Source organism: Pipra filicauda, unplaced genomic scaffold (assembly GCF_003945595.2).
Source record: "Pipra filicauda isolate LSUMZ 115617 unplaced genomic scaffold, ASM394559v2 scaffold287_size946512_pilon, whole genome shotgun sequence".
Classification (NCBI taxonomy): Eukaryota; Metazoa; Chordata; class Aves; order Passeriformes; family Pipridae; genus Pipra; species Pipra filicauda.
Genome location: NW_024104406.1, coordinates 421,279 through 441,431, shown reverse-complemented (window position 1 = coordinate 441,431; position 20,153 = coordinate 421,279). Strand labels below are relative to the sequence as shown.

Below are 20,153 nucleotides of genomic sequence, written 5' to 3'. Positions count from 1 at the left end.
CCACAGAGACAGCCACTGCTTGGGCCAGAGCAATCTGGAAAACAACCCCTTCTTTAAGTTCTATTATTAAATAAATAAATCAATCCAGCTATCACGAGGCCCTGAAGCCAAGGCGGCCGAGGGAAGACTTGGAGAAGCCAGAAAGGCTCCAGTGAGAGCAGGTAACCAGAGCTGTGTTTACCACAGAGCAGAGACAAGGCTGCTCACACGGGCGGCTGCGGCCCCACAAACATCCCCTCTGGCCTGGGGTGGCTGTGCTGAGCAGTTACACGTACGGGCAGGGCGACGCCGAGCCCTGGCTGCTGAACAATCAACTTTTATTCTCTCCAGACCAGCAAAGCCAAGATTTCAGTAAACATGCAACCCCAAAAATGCGCCTGCGGATCGGGTAGAGCGGGACCTGGGCTCTCCCTGCCAGACTACAAAGCCCTGCTCCGGTGGGTGGTTTCACGGTGAGGTTTCTGTGGGGAGGAAGTGTTTCCAGTGGTCAAGGCAGGGAACGGGGGTTCAGGAGACCTGGATCCCATCCCTGGCTCTGGGAATCAGGAAAGCTCTGACTGCAGGCAATGCACACACTTGCAGGAGTCACTATCCCTCTGCCCAGCCCTCCTTGCTCAGGCACAAACTCTTGCTGTCGGAGGAGTGCGGAGGCACAGGCTGGTAACACTCCCTGACCTTGCAGGGGGATTGCAGCGCTGTGTGATTGATGCCTGAAAGGCTGTCAGAGCACTCTGGATGAAAATCTCTCTGGAAGGTATTGGCAGACGTGCACATACGGGTGCAGACACGAGAGAGACAGACATGCAGCTCACACACCCTCTGCTCCCTCCGTGCCTGCAAACCCCTACCCAGCCTCGCTACTCGTGTGCTTAAATATTTACAAGCTGGGTCTGCAGAAAACCTGGGGTTTAAAGCAGAGCAGCCAAAACTCAGCTGAACAGCTGCCCTCACAAACCCAACCCGCTGCTCTGACTGCCCAGACTCAGCCCCAGCTCTGCATTTTACTCACCAAACCAGGCCAGTGTGAAGCCAGACTGAGCCTGTGGCAGACACAGCCCAGCCCTGCTCACTCCTGGGCTGGAACCAGTGACCTCCCCTGGCCCTTGGCATTGTTCCCTCTTCGTTTCATCCTCCGTGCCATTAACATGCTGCTTACCCCCTCTTTCAGCTCATTAATGAAGACACTGAAGAAGGCTGGACTTAACCCTGATCCCTGTGGGCACGCCTTGGGATAAGCACCTCCTTGAGCAGCTCCCATCACCTCTTCCATAGGAAGGACCTTGTCTGGAGGTGTGCAGAGCTGTTAGAGCAGTTCCTTTGCAGTGAGCCCCATGGGGAGAACCCACCAACTGCACCAACAGTTTCTGTAGCAAAATAGAAAAGGAAGCAGGAAGGAACATCACACTCTCACAGGATGGCTCTGGTTTGAGCAGCCTTGCTGGGTTTGGCTGTTTACAGTGTTTTATCCAACTCCTGGGTTCACTTCCTGTCCTCAATGGATCTATTAACTTTTCTAAATGTTCTTTTACCTTGTTGGCTGCGTTTCAGAAATAGGTGGCAGGAGTCAATCACAGAGGACCAGTTTAAAACGTTGTAAGATACTTCCCTCAAGTGGAGGGAATAAAAATCACTCAACTGTGTGTCACAGGCTCTGCGTGGACCTCAGTTAGGAGGAAGATAATGAGGGATGGACACCTAGGTGAGGTAGAACCTACCTACCTGTTTGAAAGGTGTTAGGAGCATAGAAACACTACCAGGGATAGTGCAGAATAAAGTTTCCCACTCTCCAGACCTCGGGGCACCCTTTGTGGCAGATCCCAAAGGGGCCTGTGGTCTGACAGCCTGGCAAGTACCACACAGACAGCTCCTGTATATCCATGCCCAGGTGTTGGGAACAGCTTGAGTGCAAGCTGAGATGAGTGACAAGTGCTCCTATGTGGCATTTCAGCAGAGATGGAAGAGAAGATGCTTAGAAGCAGCTGGAGGGGTGAAATACCTGAGTCCTGCAGAACAAAGCCTCTCTGCCTCCCAGAGCAGGGACAGACAGGAAGGGAGAGCCAGGCCCAGCTGAGTGTGCTGGCAGAGCTGGGGGGTGGGATCTGCACTCACCCCGAGGCTCGTGTCTCATCTCCTGATCACTGTTTTCCTCAAAGCAGGCAATGAAACATGAACAAAGAACTCCGATTTCACTGTAGTTTTTCAGTTGTGGAGATGGCAGCCCAGCTCCAGCCTCCTTCCTGTGCTCCAAGCAGGAGAACGTTTCATCTCCTGCAAATGGGAAGAGATAAGAGGGGCTTAGCACGAGGCAGGATTTGTCTCTGTAACTGATCAGTCCAACAAAGGGACACACAACCCGTTTATTACTGGAAATTAATTGTGCCATCAAGGCAGACGCCTGCAATTACTTCTGTTAAATATTATCTTTCATTAACTGTAAAATATATAATTAATAAACTTGCCCCTTCATTTTTGTTGAGTTTCACTGCAAGGACCTTATTACTGAAATGAATCTCTCCAGCAGCACATGTCGACAGAACAGAGGAAGGTGCACGCCTCTCTGGGAAATGGAATTATGAGGGAGGAATAATCACCTCTCTTCGTGGCCAGGACTGTAGAGACACCCCACTCTGACACCAGTTGTTTAAGCTCGTGCTGCTTGGAAGCAGGCATGAAGAATCTGCTTTGGCTGGCAAGGATGGCTCAGTCTGAATGCAGCCGGGCTCATCTTTCACTGGGAAGTCTGGAGAAACAAAAAATAAATTGCATTTTTTGATTTACAGTCCATTAAAGGAGTTTTCTGACTATAAAGCTGCTCAGAACGACCTCGGTGGTTGGGCTGGTTCCTTTATAGGCCCCGTGTTCCCCCACCTCCCAGTGCTGGGCTGGAGCTGCGTGACTGATTTGCTTTCCACGAACATCCCAACTGTTTGGATTCGGGGAGGTTTGGCCACGGCTGTTAAACCATCCCAATTAGAAATGCTTCAAAAACGTTGCTGAAATTTGACTCCAAGCATAAAATTCCCCTAAGACTTTGTCTCCACTTGTGATCTTTACCTCAAGTTAGTTGATTGCCAGATCAACCAGGGTAATTAAAATGTTTCCAAAGGCTGTTCCGGGCAACACTTTTTGCCTCGCTGCAGGCGACAAGTGTTCGTGGTTTGCCCGAGGCTGATGCTCAGTCCTGCCTGAGCTGGCAGGGGCAGCACGGATGCCAAGCATGGAGGAAAGGCTGCTCCATCACCATCCTCCCCACAGGGGAAGGGGGCACAGGGACACAGGGATCAGTGGTGGAAGGGAGGAGTTACAGCACAGAGATACAACAGGACATAAAGAAGCTCACAGGAGGAGAAAAGGTTGTATGAATTTTAAGGGAACCTCATGGATGGCCCCTGGCAGAGCCAACAGGTTGCAGAGACATTCACCCCCAGCCTGGCAGCTTCAGTGCAGAGGAGCTCACAGAAACACATAATCACAGCCTCAGAGGTTGGAAAAGACCTCTAAGATCACCAAGTCCAACCATCTGCCCAGTACCACCACCATGGTCATCACTAAACCATGTTCTCAAGTGCCATTTCCACACATTTTCTGAACAATTCCAGGGATGGTGACTCCATCACTTTCCTGGGAGCCCCCTTCCAATGCCTGAACACCCTTTCAGTGAAGAAATTTCTCCTAATATCTAATGTAAACCTTCCCCTGCTGAAACTTTCCCTCCAAGGCCCTGGTTTGGTCCCATTTTGGGCTATTTCACAGCATCACTGAGGTTGGAAAAGACCTCCAAGGTCACCAACTCCACCCTGTGCCCCATCCCCACCTTGTCCCCCAGCCCAGAGCACTCAGTGCCATGCCCAGTCCTTCCTTGGACGCCTCCAGGGGTGGGGACTCCACCACCTCCCTGGGCAGCCCCTTCCAATGCCTGACAGCCCTTTCCATGAAGAAATTCCTCCTGATGTCCAACCTGAACCTCCCCTGGCACAGCCTGAGGCCACATTGTCTCGTCCTAAGTAGGGAAGGAGAGGGGTTCTCACCTGAACCAGCGTGCAGAGCTTTTGGCAATGAGATGAGCTTGGGGAGGGAGAGGGTGCCAGTTCCTGGCCATCCACTACCACTTTGTCACCCCATTTTGCAGTTGAAAAGGGCTCTGTGGGTCATGTGTGTCAGAAATGCACAACCCCTGACTCGGAGTAGGTCCTTTCTCAAAAAACTGAACTACAGAACCTCACCCTGCTGCAGCCCTGAGTCCAAAGAAAGGGCTCCCTTCTCCACATCATTTAACTACCACTTAAAAATGGTGTTGGACAAATGTTAAAACAGCCAACCAATTTGATTACACAAAAATTTTAGAGTCAGCAAATTATCTAGTGAAATGATGCATGTAGAAATGTTAATTCAACAGCAACTGAAACCTTCCACAGTTCTTACCATCTAAAGATGATGATTCTCAGCACAAAGAGGGGCCTGAGCATACTGTCCTTGCTGAAGAAATTATAGGAATATTCTAGCTCTCATCTACTCTACATGTCACTACATGCAGTGACATAAATAGCAGGGGCTGAGGGTGAGTTTAGAAGTGGGTTTGGGATGGAAGCTCTGAAACCATATTATACAGCTCTTTGCCCTGGGTTTGCTCTGGGAGAGAGGCTCATATATCAGCCCATTCCCATCATGTGTCTCTGTGCAGAATCTTTCTGTGCAAAAGTCTAATTTTACTGTACAAAAGCCCCAGGACACCTCCCTGTGTGCCAGGCACGCTCCTGCCCTCAGCACCGAGGAACCCCCTGGTGCACACGCGCCAACTTCCAGGCGCTGTGTCATCCCCCAGGATCCCTGCTGGCTCCGGCCAGGAACGCTGGAGAGGGAAAATGCAAGAGTTAAACAACTTAACTCTCTGGCTTTCGGGCTGCAGGAGGGGGAGGGAGCAGGGAGGCAAAGCATCTGGCTTCCCTGCTTCCCTAACAGCCTGGCGGGAAGGCTGCTGTCAATTCTGCCTTCTGCCTTGTTGGAAGAAAGTAGAAGTGACAAGAGGCCCTCCAGGCAGGCAGCCAGGAACCAGAAATTCAATTGAGCCACCTTCTAAAACTGGACTTCTTTTGGAGACCCTTTCCCTGAAATTGTTTTGACTTAAAAAAAAAAGACTGTCATCGCGGTTCAGGGCCAATTCATCACCCCTGGTCTCCTGGCTCCGCTCCCTCCGCGAGAGCAGGATTTGCACAAAAGGATTTCAATTTTCTGGACCGCTCTGCCACCAGCCTCCCCCACAATAAATACACAGACACATAAATATGCACACACACACACACACACACAAACAGTGTTATTTATAGGTGCAGGCATTGCCACAGACAGAAGTACACACGGGTGTGTTCCTTTGCTGGATAACGTGAGGGCTGGAAGTGCTAAAGCAGCTGAATTTGCTCCACATTCGCAGCTCAGGAAGCAGAGTGTGGGCCATACGGTCTGTCCCCAGGGCTTAGACCAACTGGTTATTGGCTGGTGCTGTTGTTCCTCTAACAAGCCCCTGGAAATATCGCTGGGGCTGCAGAGAAATGCAGCTGGAAGAGCCTTTCCCTGTCAGCAGCAATCTGTCACTCCGGGATCGCACCCGCCTCGTGCAGCACAACAGCTCCTGAGCTGCGTGTCAGAGTTAGCACAAAGGTCAGTCTGCAGGTAGGCTGGGGGGGGTTCTTTATTCCTGGGAATGTGCAGCCAGCTTGAGGCACCGTCTGGACGCTGCAGCAGGAATTCCAGCCTCACATATGCCTGGCTATAATTTCAAACGAGGGAGCATTTCCATTACAAACCCCATTTTTTTCCCCATGGATTTATACCTCAGCTATTGGGCTCTACTTAGGGGTGGACCTTCTTGACAGGCAGGGAGAAACTATTTTTCCTGTCCAACGTTTAAACCCAGCTCAGCCTCTTTTGCTTGTGAGATGGAGAGGGAAATTACGTATGCACACAAACACTCCCAGGCACACACAAAAAGCTCACACAAACACATGCCCACAGAGAGATCTCCTACCAAAAAAACAGACAAGCCAATGCAAATAAGCTCGATTTTAAGAGCTGAATTAATTTGACTCTATTATTCTAAATTATTAACAAGTTCCAGCAACCTTAGAACACAATAACCACACTTTCATCTGGGTTAAGTGGAAACAGAGAACGTGCACTGATATAGATGATATCAGTACAAATCTGTGACAGCGAAGTTGGAGGCAGAAACCTGAGCCCCTCTCCCTGCAGCAGTGTGTTAACAACCCCTGGATGCTTCCCCTCCCCTGGAATATTCCAGTGCAATGAATCACCCTCCGGCAGCGCCAGAACCCCCCTATTTTCCTGGCTGCCAGGTGAAACCTGACCTGCCCAGCACTCCACTCTGTTTATGACTTGCTCTGCCTTACTAAGCCCATTTTGGTGGGTTTTTTTTAACTCACTATTGATTCTACTTTGATGTAGTCCAATAAAGCACATTGACAGAAGCAATTTATGTTGGCCAGTGTCTCCAGTTCCAGGAAAGCCTTCCTGGCATATGAAGACAGGTTAATCACCTGGCAAGTACCAGCAATACCCAGTTATCCCAGTTTACCAGGCTCAGTCAATCCATGTCCGTGACTGAGATGAGGAACGACCTCCTGTTTCTCCCACTCTCAAGCAGAAATGGGTATGATTCTCTCTCTGATCACTTCCCAACACCCCATAGAAACACTGGGAAATGTGACAAGGATTTTCCCAGTCTTCAGTGGAAAATTCTGCAAGTGGTCACTGAAAGGAATTGAGCATTTTCTCACTCCTGATGGCACAGAAACAACCCTATGGCATCAGGGCTGGCACTGGTACCAGCAGGGCTCAAGCACCTGGAAATTATAAGATGCTTCTATTCCCATCTGCTGCACAGGTGTGTAAATGCAAATTTTGTGTCACAAAAATCTTGATTAGGCAGCTAGGAATACTATGGATTTATCCCATCAGCTGGAGCTCCCCATGACACACTCTGTTCCCTCTTCCTTTCTTGGTTTCACACCCAGACCTTCCCCCTGAGGCTGGGGAAGCACTAAGAGTATCATTCAGGGAAGGTGTTCAGTAGATGCTTAGGTGGCTCCTTGGTGCAACCCAATAGTTTCCTTGCCTCTTGCTAAGAGAGGGCAGAGGAGGAGAGCTGGGAGCTGCAGGGATTGGAACACTGAGCCAAATTTAGCCACAGGGCAGTTTAAAGTTCCTGTTGCATTTTTCATCTAAGTACAGCAAATCCCCCCTCTAAGCACCAGCCCAGGTGGCCACAGCTCTTGGAATGCTAACTGGGTGAGCAGCAGGTACTGGAGAGGGCGTGCAGCCAGGGATAGAGGGAGCAGCTGGAGAGGGCCAGTGTCCTTCCAGGCAGGCAATGCCACCTGTCAGCAGCACTCGGAGCCGGGCCCCGCTGCGGGGCGGCTCCAAACGTATCTGGCCATGCTGGATTCTCATCCATCCAAAGCTTCCTGCAGTCACCAAGCACTGACAGAGTTTCACTCCTCACCAGCTGGAGCCCTGGGAACAGGAATTCTCTCCAGAGGAGCCCAGGAGCTCCTCCACAGGGAGGAGGATGAGGGGTGGATCAGAGAGGCTGCACTGTGAGTGACACATCAGAGAGGGCCATCGGGCTCCTCCTGATGGAGGTGCCAAGGAGAGCCATGGGTGGTGAAAATGCAGCTCAGCACCTACCAAAGGAAAAGGATATAAAGAAAACGTGGCCTTAAACCCCACCTGGATGTGCTGCCTCCATGCCAGGCTCCAGCCCCAGCTGCAGGAAGGGGGGCAGTGGGGAGCAGGGCACATTTATTTGCCATCAGACCACGAGCACCTAACTCAGGGTTCTTCATTTATCAAAAGAAAAGCTGAAGAGCCTCCTGTCTCCTCCCAGAGAACCCTGCACAGCACCAGAAGGAGGAGGGTCTCCTCCCCCACGGCTCCCCCCGAGCTCCACGGGCACTTGGCTGTGCCCAGGGATGACGGACAGGCGGGTGGCTGGTGAGTGTGACAGCCAGGCTGGAGCACAGCGGGAGAGCCAGGAACAGGGAGAGGGGCTGCAGCAGCCCTGGGGGAGACGTGATGGACACAGGAGTCTGCACTGCCTCAGCCTGTGACCCCCGGCACGTGCCTCCCCCAGGATCCACCACAGCTCCCATATGGCAGTTCCGAGTGACTGGACCGCTGGGGCCTGTCAGGACAAACACACGGCGCTCCCTGGCATTCCACCCAGGAGTTATGGAGCTGTCACTCGCCCAGGCTGTCTCCAAACAGTGCCAGCAGGCCTTGCTGCACGGCCTGCTTCTCACCTGATTGGCATTTTTGGATGCTGTTACTGAGAGGCATTTTTGGAGCTTTGGGACCTGCTGAGGAGAATGAGGCCAAATTCCCAGCCCTTCTGCCTTCCCACTTCTGCCCTGCTTTCTCTTTTCTGGAAAGTTTTCCCATGCTAAGTATAGTTCTTTAACAGGTGCATGACCAGAGGGGACTGTCAGGGACACAGCTGTCCCCACAGAGGCCTGGATCCATCTCCATCTGTCTCACTGGAGCTATCCATGCTGCCTAGCCAAGCTCCTCGGACACGGGCTGGGGGAGCAGCAGAGATGCAGACAGGGAGGAAATACACGTGTACACACTCAGGGAGGATGGTTATTCCAGGGAATGCCACAGACAAAGCCTCTGACATCAAACTAATGCATCCTTTGAGGCTTTAAAGACCCCTTGCCACACGCAGGCAGTCTGCCAGCTAACTCATCTCTCTTCCTTGCCATGCTAACAGCCTGATGCCAAGGTCAGGCTCTAAATGAAAGCTGACTGCCCTGCAATCCCCTGTGCCTCATTTGGGGATGCCACAAGACTCGTCAGAATCAGTGGCAGAAAATATTTGACTGGGGCCATGGCCAGTGTGATGCCTGAAGGGGTTCCCTTGCCCAGCTGCCAGTCCTGGCTTCCACCCTGCCAGCCCCACACCAAAGCCCTTCCAGCTGGGAACCAGGGCTGGGCTGCAGGTGATGTAAGACAGAGAGCTGAGATCCCTGGAACACCCCTCAGAGTGGACAGTGGACATCAGGAGGCACCTCCAGATGTGCACAGTGGTGACAAGGTCCTAACTTTGTGGGGGACAGGTGCTGGGGTGACCCTCCTGGACATAGTTGTCTCATCACTGTGTAGGGGTTACAAAAATATCACAAACAGGGATAAGCAACAGCCCTGCTCACAAACCAAAGGTGCTTCCTAACCCTAAAAGGTCCTGGAATAATTTCAGGCTGATCAGACATGAGGAAATAAGCATTTTGCAACACCCCACTGTGTGTTGCAGCAGGAGCAGCTGATCTGGTTCACAAATCTGGGTCCCAGGATGTGGCTCAGCTTAATGGAAGGGTGATGAAAACCATCTGCAGGGAACAGGGTGGCACTGGGACATCACCACCACTGAGAGGACAAAGAGGGTGGTTTCTGCAGTCACACTGTGCCACCAGAGAACGTGCTCCACGCTGTGCTCCAGCCACAGAGTCCCAGGTCTGCACTCAGGGAACTCAAAGCCCAAGTCTCTGCTCAAGGGCAGCATCTGAGGCTGCAGGAAACTGAGCCACGACCAGCCCTCAGAACTCTGCCTGGGGCTCAGCGACGTGGTGGGACGGGCTGGGTGAGAGGGATGTGTACAAATCCTCAGCAGGGGGAAAAGCATTTCCCTTCTTCAGTTCTTGGTTAAAATGAATGTTAAAATGAAACCACACTGCTGGTAGCAAGGTCTGCCTCCCGAAGGAAGAACCTGTATCCCGGGATCTGGGGCACTGCAGCTGCAGGGACGAGCTCTGAGGCCAGGGAGGTGGCACAAGGCAGTGACAGTGCCATCTGCACTGCCCAGAGACCCCTCCCTCCTCAGGGGCTCCTTGGCAGGGCTGGGTGCTTGTCATAGCAAGGTCTGGGGCTCCCAACACCCACTTTTTACTAAGGCACTACTCTAACACTGTCACACACAGACACCAGCTGGAGTTTCATCAGTAGGAAGAGCAAGATGAAGTTCAGGCAGTGACTACAGGGATGGCATCACCTGAACCTGCTTCTTCAACTGCCTTCCCTTCTTATGTCTCAATTTCCAGCCCCTGCTCCAGTTTTCAGACCTACGTACGATGACTTCCCTTCCCTCCTTTCACAACCCCTTTCACACAGAAGTGCTGACTGAAGCTCTTTGGGTCTCCAAAGACTATTCCATCACCTCGGTGCTGCCAGGGCTGCCAGGCTGAGTTATCACAGGTCCTGCCCTCCCCTGCCATTAATACCTGCTCACCAAGGCAGCCCTGGTCCAGCCCAGGCAGAGAAGGACAACCCCGAGCTGCAGGAGTCTCCCACAATAAGGGAAGAGGTATCAAAGGGAAAGAAGAGGAAAATAAATACACCCCAGGCATCTCTGGATAGTCATAATGGAGCTTGGATGGCCCCAGGGAGGGAATGAGTTACTGGGAGTCACAAACTTTTCAGCTCACCTTGCACCAAGGAGCCTCCAGCCAGGCACCATCCCCAGCCCTGGGCACAGTGTCCCACAGCTCCCATGTCACAGTCTGTCTCTTCCTGGCCCAATCCAACCCCTTCCTGCCAGGTCACACTCCTGTCCTGCTGTCAGGACCTCTGTGACTGTGCCAGCCAACGCCTGTAAGTCATCTTCCTACCAAAGCCCAGAGTAAACCAAGCCAGAAGCAACACCAGCACTTGAGCAGCACAGCTGGAACATCTGCAGCATTATGCAATCCCCTGTCTGGACAGATGTGGGATTGAGAAAGGGTTTTACTGCCCTTCCACGTCCTCATCTAGCTGAGAAAGAGCTGGATGAAAAACACAAGACATGGGTGAAGTTCTCATTGTTTTTGCTTTTAATCCCAGATTCAGAGTGCCTGAGCTCCAGACTCCTGCCAGCACCCAGCAATGGTCACGCCCTGAATGCACCAGTGCCCAACAGGACCTGTCACCAAACACGGGAGCTGAGCCACCCAGCACCACACATCCAACTAAGGGATCTGAGCAGCCTTGGCCAAACCTCACTGCACCATCCAAACAGCAATCCAGCAGGGTCTGATACACCCCATGGATTACAGCTGATAACCTAAGAATCCATAACAATATTGTCCAGACAGGGATTGGTCCCAGGAGCCCCAAAACACTCAACTTTACTGCAAAGCTTTCAGAAAGAGGTTGTGTGTCCTTCAGCCCCCAGCTCCTGGGGCCTTGCATGCCAAATTCCACTTCTGTTACTGCAAAAATGGCATTCTCAGCTCTCACAGCTGAAGACTCTGAGAATGTGGCTCAAGGATGAAACCCCTCCTCCCCAGACCTACAATAAATAAAGAGAGTTAAAGCCACATTTGTAAACTCAAAGGATTTGAAGCCAATTTTGTGACCTTCTCAGGCAGTTCTGGCATTCTCTGCAGTTGGGAGAAGTGGGGCAGAATAAAGGGGGCTTAACCAGAGGACTGGGATGGCTCCATCCCACATGGGGATTTCTGGAGGTGGAAGGGCTGGCAGAGAGGAGGCACAGGGAACAAAAGCAGACATTTGAGAGACATTTACAAATGGATTTCCGAGCCAAAAGTTCCCCGCAGTCCCTCCTGCACATCTCTGCAAACCAACCTGGCCTCTGCACGTGGGATGAGGACAATTTAACCTGCAGTCTGAACAATAGGATTAAGCACTGGATCAGCAGAAAAATGGTTGCAGATCCCTATGATTGTTACTGGAGAGTGATTGTTTCCCTGAGCACAGTGTGCAAGTGTCGGTGCCTTTGTGAGATTTAATGGCCCAATTATCCCAGGCTGCTGCCACCTCCCCCCAGTTCTACATGCCCAGCCCTGCTCTCCTGCCTTCATCCCCTCTCCTGTTTTGCCAGCAGGCAAACACACCTCTGCCACTCCTTCATGGGTAGTCCTTGATTTAACTTCTCCCATGCTCAGGGATGCTCAGGTGGTCTCTGGGGTGAGTATGTCATCCTGAAGATGGCTACTTGGGAGCAGGACTTCTTCCATGAGTGAAAATCTAAGTTTTTACTTAATTAGCAAAAATCTAATCAAAAATTCTTGTTAGAGTTGAAGTTGTGCCAAGCTCTCCTCCGAAACATCACAGTGAGTCACCATCCTGGTCTCCAACAGCTCCGGCCTCTGTCACTCACCACCTGCTCAGCATCCCAGCAGGCTTCCCCTGGCATTCCCAGCAAGAGGTTTGGTGGGATGTCCAAGGAAAAGAGGATTGACAGGGCACTGACAGACAAGAAAGCGCTTCCATCACCTGAAGTAGCTGTGAGGAGGTTACACCTGGCCATAGATCAACCAGTCTCCTGTTAGCCCCACACTCCCCCCCTAAGGAATATCCTGCAGATATTCTGTGGGCAGAGACTCACCTTTGGTACAGAACCAAAACCCAGCCCAGCCATGGGAATGGTCAGTGCTGCTCCTCCCCAGCATGGTGGGGTAAAGCCACAGGGAGAGTTAACCACAGAATTCCAGAAGGGTTTGGGTGGGAAGGGACCTTCAAGACCATCTCGTTTCACTCCCTGCCACGGGCAGGGACACCTTCCACTAGACCAGGTAGATCCAAGCCCTGTCCAACCTGGCCTTGGACACTTTTAAATAAATTACAGAGCTCAGAAAGGGGCAGGGATTGGCTGGGGTGGGGAAAGGACAAAGCTCCCCTTTGCTCTGCTAAGAGCAGCCTGTGGCAGGTCATCCAGGACCTATCCTGAACATCATCAGCTCCTCACCAGGACATCAGAAAAGCAGTATAACAACCAGAATTGGAGAGTTTCACCACAGGATTGGACATTTATGTGCACAAGAACAGCATCTGCAGTGACTCCAGCTCCAATGACAACCAGAGCAGCTCCTGACTCTCCTGCTGCCTGCCAGCTGGGGTCAGGGGGGAATCTCCCCTCACAGGGAAGTATTGCACAATTATGGGCATTATGGGATTTTTATGCCTTCCTTTAAGGCATCCAGCTTGGCTTCTGCTGGAGACAGGATGCTGGGCTGGAAGCACTATTGGTCTGTTCAGCTCAAACAGTTTTTATGTCCTAATACAAAATTAATGGTTCTCTCACTGTGACTCCATGTGGCAAAGCTGCCTGCTCCGGGCATTCCAACTGGCAGAGAGAAAGTGGGGCTGAAAACTCATTTCCTACACCAGCACAGTCACCCCACACCCCAGCAACCTGATGCTGGACCCTGATGGGCTGCAGTGCTGAGCTCCTGCCTCGGGGGATCTCTCATCCTCCTATGCCGGGGATACCAGATCCACAAATCTCTGGGATACAAGTGGGTTGTGCAGGCACCTGTGTCCCCTAAACCTGACTGCCACCTCTTCAACAGCCTCTCTTGCTGCCTGTCAGGTTAGGCAGGAACAGCTGTCTTAAAAACTGTGTTTCAGGATCCACATGGAGGTTCCTTCCGATTGTGTGGAACAGCAGCTCATCCATCACTCAGACAGCCAGGTAGAGCCACTCATCTTGACTCGGTGACACCTTTTATCTACAAACACCCAGACTGACTCACAACCAGCTGTGAACCCCATCAGGAGGTTTTTACCAAGCCAAGGGCCTGTTTTCCTGGCTCCCATCCAGTATGGTGCTGGAGGCTGGAAGAATTGCTTGCTCCCACCAGGACTTTTTCAGGGTTCAGCCCCCTGTGACTGGAGCAGACTGGTTTTGTTGAGCTGATTATTTTGGTGTCCAAGTGGGAGCCAAGCTCTGCAGCTGCCCTGTGTGTGGTTGGCTTGTGGCTTGTCCTGAGGGAGTCCATGGCACTGCTGGGAATTCTGACCCCAGAGTCCTGACTCAGGTGTTCTGCAAAACCACAGGACCTGCTGCTTCCAGGGCCATCTTTGTGCTCCTGTGCCTCTGCTGGGGACAGCACAGGGATGGAAATGGCAGGATTTGACCCGCTGGACCCACAGCAAGGAGAGGTTTGAGCAGCAATTGTCTACCCACACAGTGCAGCTCCAGAAGCCTCTTCCCTTTGTTTTTGTGTCCAGCTGTAACACTGCAACAAATCCCACCATCCTCATCTTCCTACTTCCATCAGATCCTCTCGAACACCTCTCCACCCCACTGAAGGCTCCTCTGCCTCCTCCATGCCACTGCCATTCCCAGCTGTCTCCCACTGTCCACATGGCACTGCCCAGAGCCCTTTCCCACATTCCCTGCCCTTCTTGGCTCATCAGCTGCCCAGGTCCCAGGCTCCCCACACAGCCTGAGCCACCGACCTCACTGGGGCCTGCAGGGTGACCCCAGACAGCCCTGCCCACCGGGCAGACGGGGCTGGAGTCAGTCAGTGGGCCCAAGAAGGCCTGGAGGAGAGCTGGCACTGACAGGCATCCTCACCACGTGTGCTGGGTTGCCTTAAAGGATGGGACCAACCTCCCCTAAAGCAAATAATTGTGCACTATGACCTTATGGGGGAGCTTCCACCCTGACCCAGCTGGCAGGCAGCTTATTCCACTGGGGAAAAAGGACTAAAAAATTAGGACCTGACTCTGAAATAGGGAATTTCTCCTGGTGGTCTTTAGACCTCAGTGACAAACTGATGGCACAGAATGATGAGGCAGAGAACCAGAGCCCCTGAGCCCACCCTGTGACACTGATCAGTGCTGTCCCTGCTTTGCCCCCTCTAACCACAGCACTGTGCTGAACTCTGCCTTCACCCCCTGGCTCTCTCCAGGGGAACAGTGTCCTTATTCCTACAGGGATGTTGACCAAATCATAAAAATGTAATGACATTGTCTGGGCTGACATGCTGATCGATGCTTTTCATGCAAAATTATGCTTTCTGCGACTAATAAATATTGATCCTTTTTGTTGCTGTGTAGCACTGCAATAAAGAGTGACTTAAATGTCTGCCAGCACTGAGCTTCCTCCATTGTTTTCCAGCCCCCAGCTCCCTGGCAGCATCCCTTTGCATGTCCTACTGACACTGGTGCCAGTGCCTGATCCCAAGGAGGGCACAGCACCTCTGTGAACATCCACCTCCCTCCGTTTTTCTGTCCTTTGAATGGTACTTATGTTACAGTGGTTCCTGGGAAGCAGTAGAAAATAAATGGAACTGGAGGGAGTGCTGGGGAGGGGGAGCAGGGTCACGTCCTGGGCACATTTAGGATAATAAACAGGAGAAACCGGGCCAAGTGCAGAACAAATAGAAACATTTAGGGCTGCTTGGCAGGGGGATGGTGTAAGTTCAGTGGGCTGGGTCAGACGGCTGCAGACTCCTTAAATCAAAGCTCTGGAGCTCGGCAGCGAGTGCCTGGTGACAGGCTCTGCTGGACACAAGGATCCATTCAGCCCTGCTCAACTGATCCAGGTGGCAGCAGCCCTGCTCTGTTTGCTCCTCTCCTGGAGAGGGGTCAAGCAGGGCTCTGCACTTCACACCCACTTGGCTCCCTCACCTCCACCACCAGAGTGCCCAGCAGCTGCTGGGCACTCCCTCCTGCTGCTCAAGGGATCCCAGAGGGATGTGATGGCACTCTGGGGTTGTGTTCCTGAGCTCTCAGGGGGCTCTGGGACCCTGTTTTTTCCAGGTCTCACTGCCTCTTCTCCTCCCATCTCCCCCCATCACGGGCAGAAGAGCCCTTCCCTGTCTCCTAGGAGCTGCACTGGAGAACATGAGGTGTGAACTCAGATCCGGGACTGCAAAGGGATTGATGATGACAGGAGGAGGCCTGGCTTCAGTCACTGCTGCCTGGCAGCCAGGCAGTGATTGGATTTGTGCTCTACACATATTTTGGGATCAGACTAAGGGATTGGATCCATACTTATCGTGAGCAGAGGGGTTCAGCTGCAGCAGTGAACCACAAAGAAGGAAGGGCCAAAGGTCCATGGTGCTCTGTACAATCTCAGGGAAATGTGTCCTGCTCCCCCCTCCCCACACAGACAGCTGAGTGCTGAGAAAGCTTTTAAGGCAAAAAACCTATAAATAAAGAACGCTGTCCCTGGAACACAGAGCTTAAAATATGATGGCATCTCCCCCAGACTGTGAATGGGTTCCCTGAAGAGCTCCCCCGGTCCTGAGACCCTCCCTTTCCCCACTCCCCTCCTGGGAAAATTGGAGAGGCAAAGGGCTGCTGCTCCAGCAGATTTGCAGGAGTGGGAGTTGAAGAATCAATGAAGCTCTGAAAGCCAGTGGGGAAAGTCATTCTGCACCTTCCTGACACCAGGAATAAATGATTCAGCGCGAAAGGAAAAAAAAAATACAACAACCCTCAAATGAGGCTGGAATTACCCACTGGAGAGATATTTCATCTTGAAGAATTGTGTTTGCTGCAGTGTTCATCTCACTGAGCCACAGCAAGGCTTTAATATCCAGCAAAAGGTCAAACCTAAATGGGAATTGGGAGAGCCTGCTGGAGCTCCGACGCCAGCGCCTGCACACACAGCCGAGCTCCCAGTGCCTCACACGGAGCAGCCACACCAGGCCAAGGCCTGAAACAGGGAGTGGAGCTGAGCTGGACCGTGCAGGAATAGCTCCCTCTCCGATGGGATCCCAGGCACGGCTCAGCCCAACCACGTCCTGCGCTCGCTCCCTTTGGACTGGGCACGAAAGGAACAGACCCGCCTGCCCGGGTGTCTTGAGCAGGGTGAATTTGGGGAGAAGCTTCCCGATTTTCCATTCAAAGGATCTAACTGATAGTAAAGGAAGGCGGGATTTCAAGGCACCTGAGGGCTGCAGGGGGCAGCTGTCAGCTCCTCCTCAGCTGGGACATCAGTGCTTGAAGGATGCAAGAGACTCTGCCAGTGCCCTGGTCCTGACCTGCTCCGAGCCCAGGGTGGTCTGGGGGCGGTGGGAGCTCTCTCCTCATGCCCATCAGCTCCCCGTGGACAGACAGTTCTTCCCACTTTTCCCAGTTCTGCCTTGGTACTGCTGCTGTCTCCCTCCACACACACACATCTGCTCAGCCTCTCCTTGGTTAATGTGCACTCCTTCCCTTGGACTCAGCTCTGCCCTCTGGGAGCCTGGCATCCCTACCCCAGGCTGTAGCAGAGTTCCAGGGAGGAATTAGGCAGACAGGAGGTGGAGGGAAAGCAGAGGTTCCCAGGCAGCTTCCTCCCTCCTCTTCACCATGACAAAGGTGAGAGTCCAAGAGAAGGAAGGAGTGAACTGAGCCCTTCCTGTAACATCCATCATCCTCCCAAGAGGGAACAATGCAGGTCAGTGAGCTGAGCTGGGCAGAGGGGGATGTTACCTAAAGCAGAGCTGAAAATCTGCTTAAACTTTAGGGTTTGTAACAAAACTGGTCCCAAGCTACAGGCAAACTGCAGACTCTGCAATGAAACAGGAAGATTTGGGAACTAGCAGCTCTCCTGACAGCCCTGTGCCTTCCACCTGCCACCTTGGTCATCCAACACGACCTGGAGCCCTCCTGCTTTCCTGTTCAGAACCAGCCAACACACCTCCACCCTGCCCTGCCATTCCAGGTGTCCTTTCAGCCCTTCCTGATGAACAAGCTGCCATTCCTGATGGGCATCCTGTGCCAACGTGGATAAACATCCACTGGGGAATCACCTGAAACTACCACTCTCATTTCCACTTGTGACTCAAGCCAGACTTCCCTATGTACAGAGAGATTAAATTTCTCTAAGGTTCACACAAGATAATTTTTTGTTCAAATATTTACAGTTAAAACTCACCAAAAAATCAACAGGATTCTGCTGGACAGTGCTCAACCACCCACAGCCCCCAAAGGCAAACAGGGTTTTATGTGGTATTTAAAGCATCCAGAGGCATCCAGAATTCAGCCCTCCCAAGTGTTCCCCGGGCCAGACTGGGTCCCTGCCATACATCCATGGCTCTGAGGGAAGTAGGAAGAGGGAAGCAGGAAGAACTTGCTGTCTTTTTCTTCTTAATAATGGTGACCACGTGGGTCACCAGCCCCTCACAGGGTCACACTGACAAAGGAGGTGGAGGCCATCTCTGAACTGCACCCAGCAGCCACATTCTTGGGAAGCCAATGCTGTGGAAAAAGGGGTCAGGTTGCTTCTCCCCATGTTTGGCTTTGTGGAGCTGTTTGTGTCTCCTGGATCCAAGACTTCCCTGGCAACACAGTGGAGCTGTCGTTTGGAAATCATCTCCTTTCTATCCAGGATGTTTAAATTCAAGCCTCAAACTTGTGGTTGGCAGGGAACGGGGGCAAACAAACAGCCAAACAATCTGCTGTCAGTTCCTGACAGTCTGGCCTGCAACAGTTATCCCTCCTGTCCACGAGGAATGCCCGAGCACAGAGGCATTGGCTCAAGGGCCTGTCACAGAGTTCAACTGCTCAGGCTTAAGTACAAGAGAAAATTAGAAAAAAACAGACTATAAGTGTATTGAAACATTTGGGCTTTGCTCCCTCCTCTATAAGGTCTGTTGTTTCACTGGCAGAGGGAAGGCTGGACTCACCCACAGCTGCACTGAACATCTGGGGGCTTGAGGAACATCCCCTGACTGCTTCTAAACCTTTCTGTTTGCTGCTCCCCCACCTCTGACCCTCTTTTTGGCATGCCAACCTCCATTTCCAGCCCCCCTCACCCACTGTTCCTGTGTGCACTGAGGTGCCAGGGGTTCCTGGGAGGTAAATACAGCTCAGTTTGACAGAGCTGCTGGGGAGGTGCAGAAGCTCAGGTGGAAATCACCCTCTCCTCTCTCTGCTCCTTTCCAAAGCTGAAGGGGTTAGAGGGAAGCTCACCTCTGTGAGCCAGTGCTGAGGAACACTGGCTGGATCCCTGCATGAGAAGCTCTGAAGGGAGCACAGACATCCTCAAGTGTTAATCCCATGGGATGAGTTGGCTTAACAGCCTCCTTTCCCTGGGTGGACAATCAGCTTCCACAGGGAGTCAGTGACTTTCTGAGACTTTTCAAACAGAAAGTGCTTTTCTGGGATGAAGCTGCCACCTCTGAAGGGTTCTCATCTCTCCCAGTGCCCTGGGGCTTTCTGCTCACATACACTCTGCTCTCTCACACAAGACATCCTGCAATGCCACCTCATGCCAGCTTCCCTCTCTGCTGGATGCAGAAGCATTTCCATGCAGCCATGGTGTTTCTGGATGATCCCTCAACTCCACCAGGCTCACAGGGAATGCAGGAGTGTACAGGACTCCTTCCTCTGGGTTGTCACCATTGTCCCCTCTGACAAGGCAAGCCCCAGCCTTGCAGCTGGCAGGTCAACATTCCCTGTGCTGCTGAACAAGGAAACACAGAGGAGGGAATGCAGACAATATCCTAAACAAATCTGCTGTTTACAAAGTTCCCTATAAACTGTTTACATTGCTGGGGAGAAACCATGGAGGAACAGCAGCTGGACCGTGTTCTTCCCAGTGGGAAGAACTCCACTCCTGTTTGCTGCACTCCTGTGGGATGGAGCGGAGCTGATGCGTGTCTGGAAAGGCTGCAAACACATGAAAGGAAAGAAGAGGCAGCAAAATCCCAGTACCACCCACTCCCCCAGCCTGCCAGGACCTCTGGCTGCCTCAGCACTGCCTCCCAGAGCACACTCCAAGGGACATGGCATGTCCTTGGGGTGCAAGGTGGCAAGGGACAGCTAACCTCGGGCTGCTGAGCAGTGCCTGGGGTGGTGAGGCTGCTGGCAGAGGAAGCAGTCCTGGAGGAGCCAGCCCTGACCCTCCCTGGAGCCCCTTGGCTCTCAGACACATGTGAAGTGCCTTGTGACTCTCATGCCTCGGAGCCACGGTGTGTGGTGCCAGCGGCCGCTGCCGCATTATAGACATGGCTAAAAATGGGGCCTCAGAAAGGCCAGCAAGAACATTTCGAAGTGCTGGCATAAAATAAAAGCCTCAGTGTGCCTTTAATCTGCCCTGTTTCCTGTCCATGGAAAGCTCTTTGAAGTGCCTGTGCACAGGGCAGTGCTGGAGCACCCGTGACCCAGCTGACCAGGGCCGCGTGGGCTGGAGACACAGCGTGACTGCCCGAGCTGTGGGGCTGCCTTGGGGGGAAGGCATGGAAGGGTTAAACCCCAAACCCACCCTGGATCGGTCACCCTGATTTCACTGGAAGGTCCATTCTGTTACTTGAATAGCTGAGCAGGACGTGAGAAAACAAGGCTTCCACTCCAGGAAGGTGATAAGTGCTCTGAGCCCAGAAATAGCACAAAGGGGGGTATGTGGGGATGGGCAGCCAGCT

At 52.5% G+C, this 20,153-nt stretch overlaps 1 long non-coding RNA gene across 5 annotated transcripts in view; it reads right to left on the bottom strand.

The window, feature by feature from the left end:
- The window catches only part of LOC120323564, an 81,173-nt gene that overhangs the window by 34,505 nt on the left and 26,515 nt on the right, over positions 1–20,153 (bottom strand). For all 5 annotated transcript variants that reach the window (XR_005564140.1, XR_005564138.1, XR_005564139.1 and 2 more), the window contains 2 exons: positions 2,592–2,740; positions 2,110–2,268 (listed from right to left, as the gene is read on the bottom strand). This is a non-coding gene — a long non-coding RNA (uncharacterized LOC120323564). The remainder of the gene's footprint in view (positions 1–2,109; positions 2,269–2,591; positions 2,741–20,153) is intronic.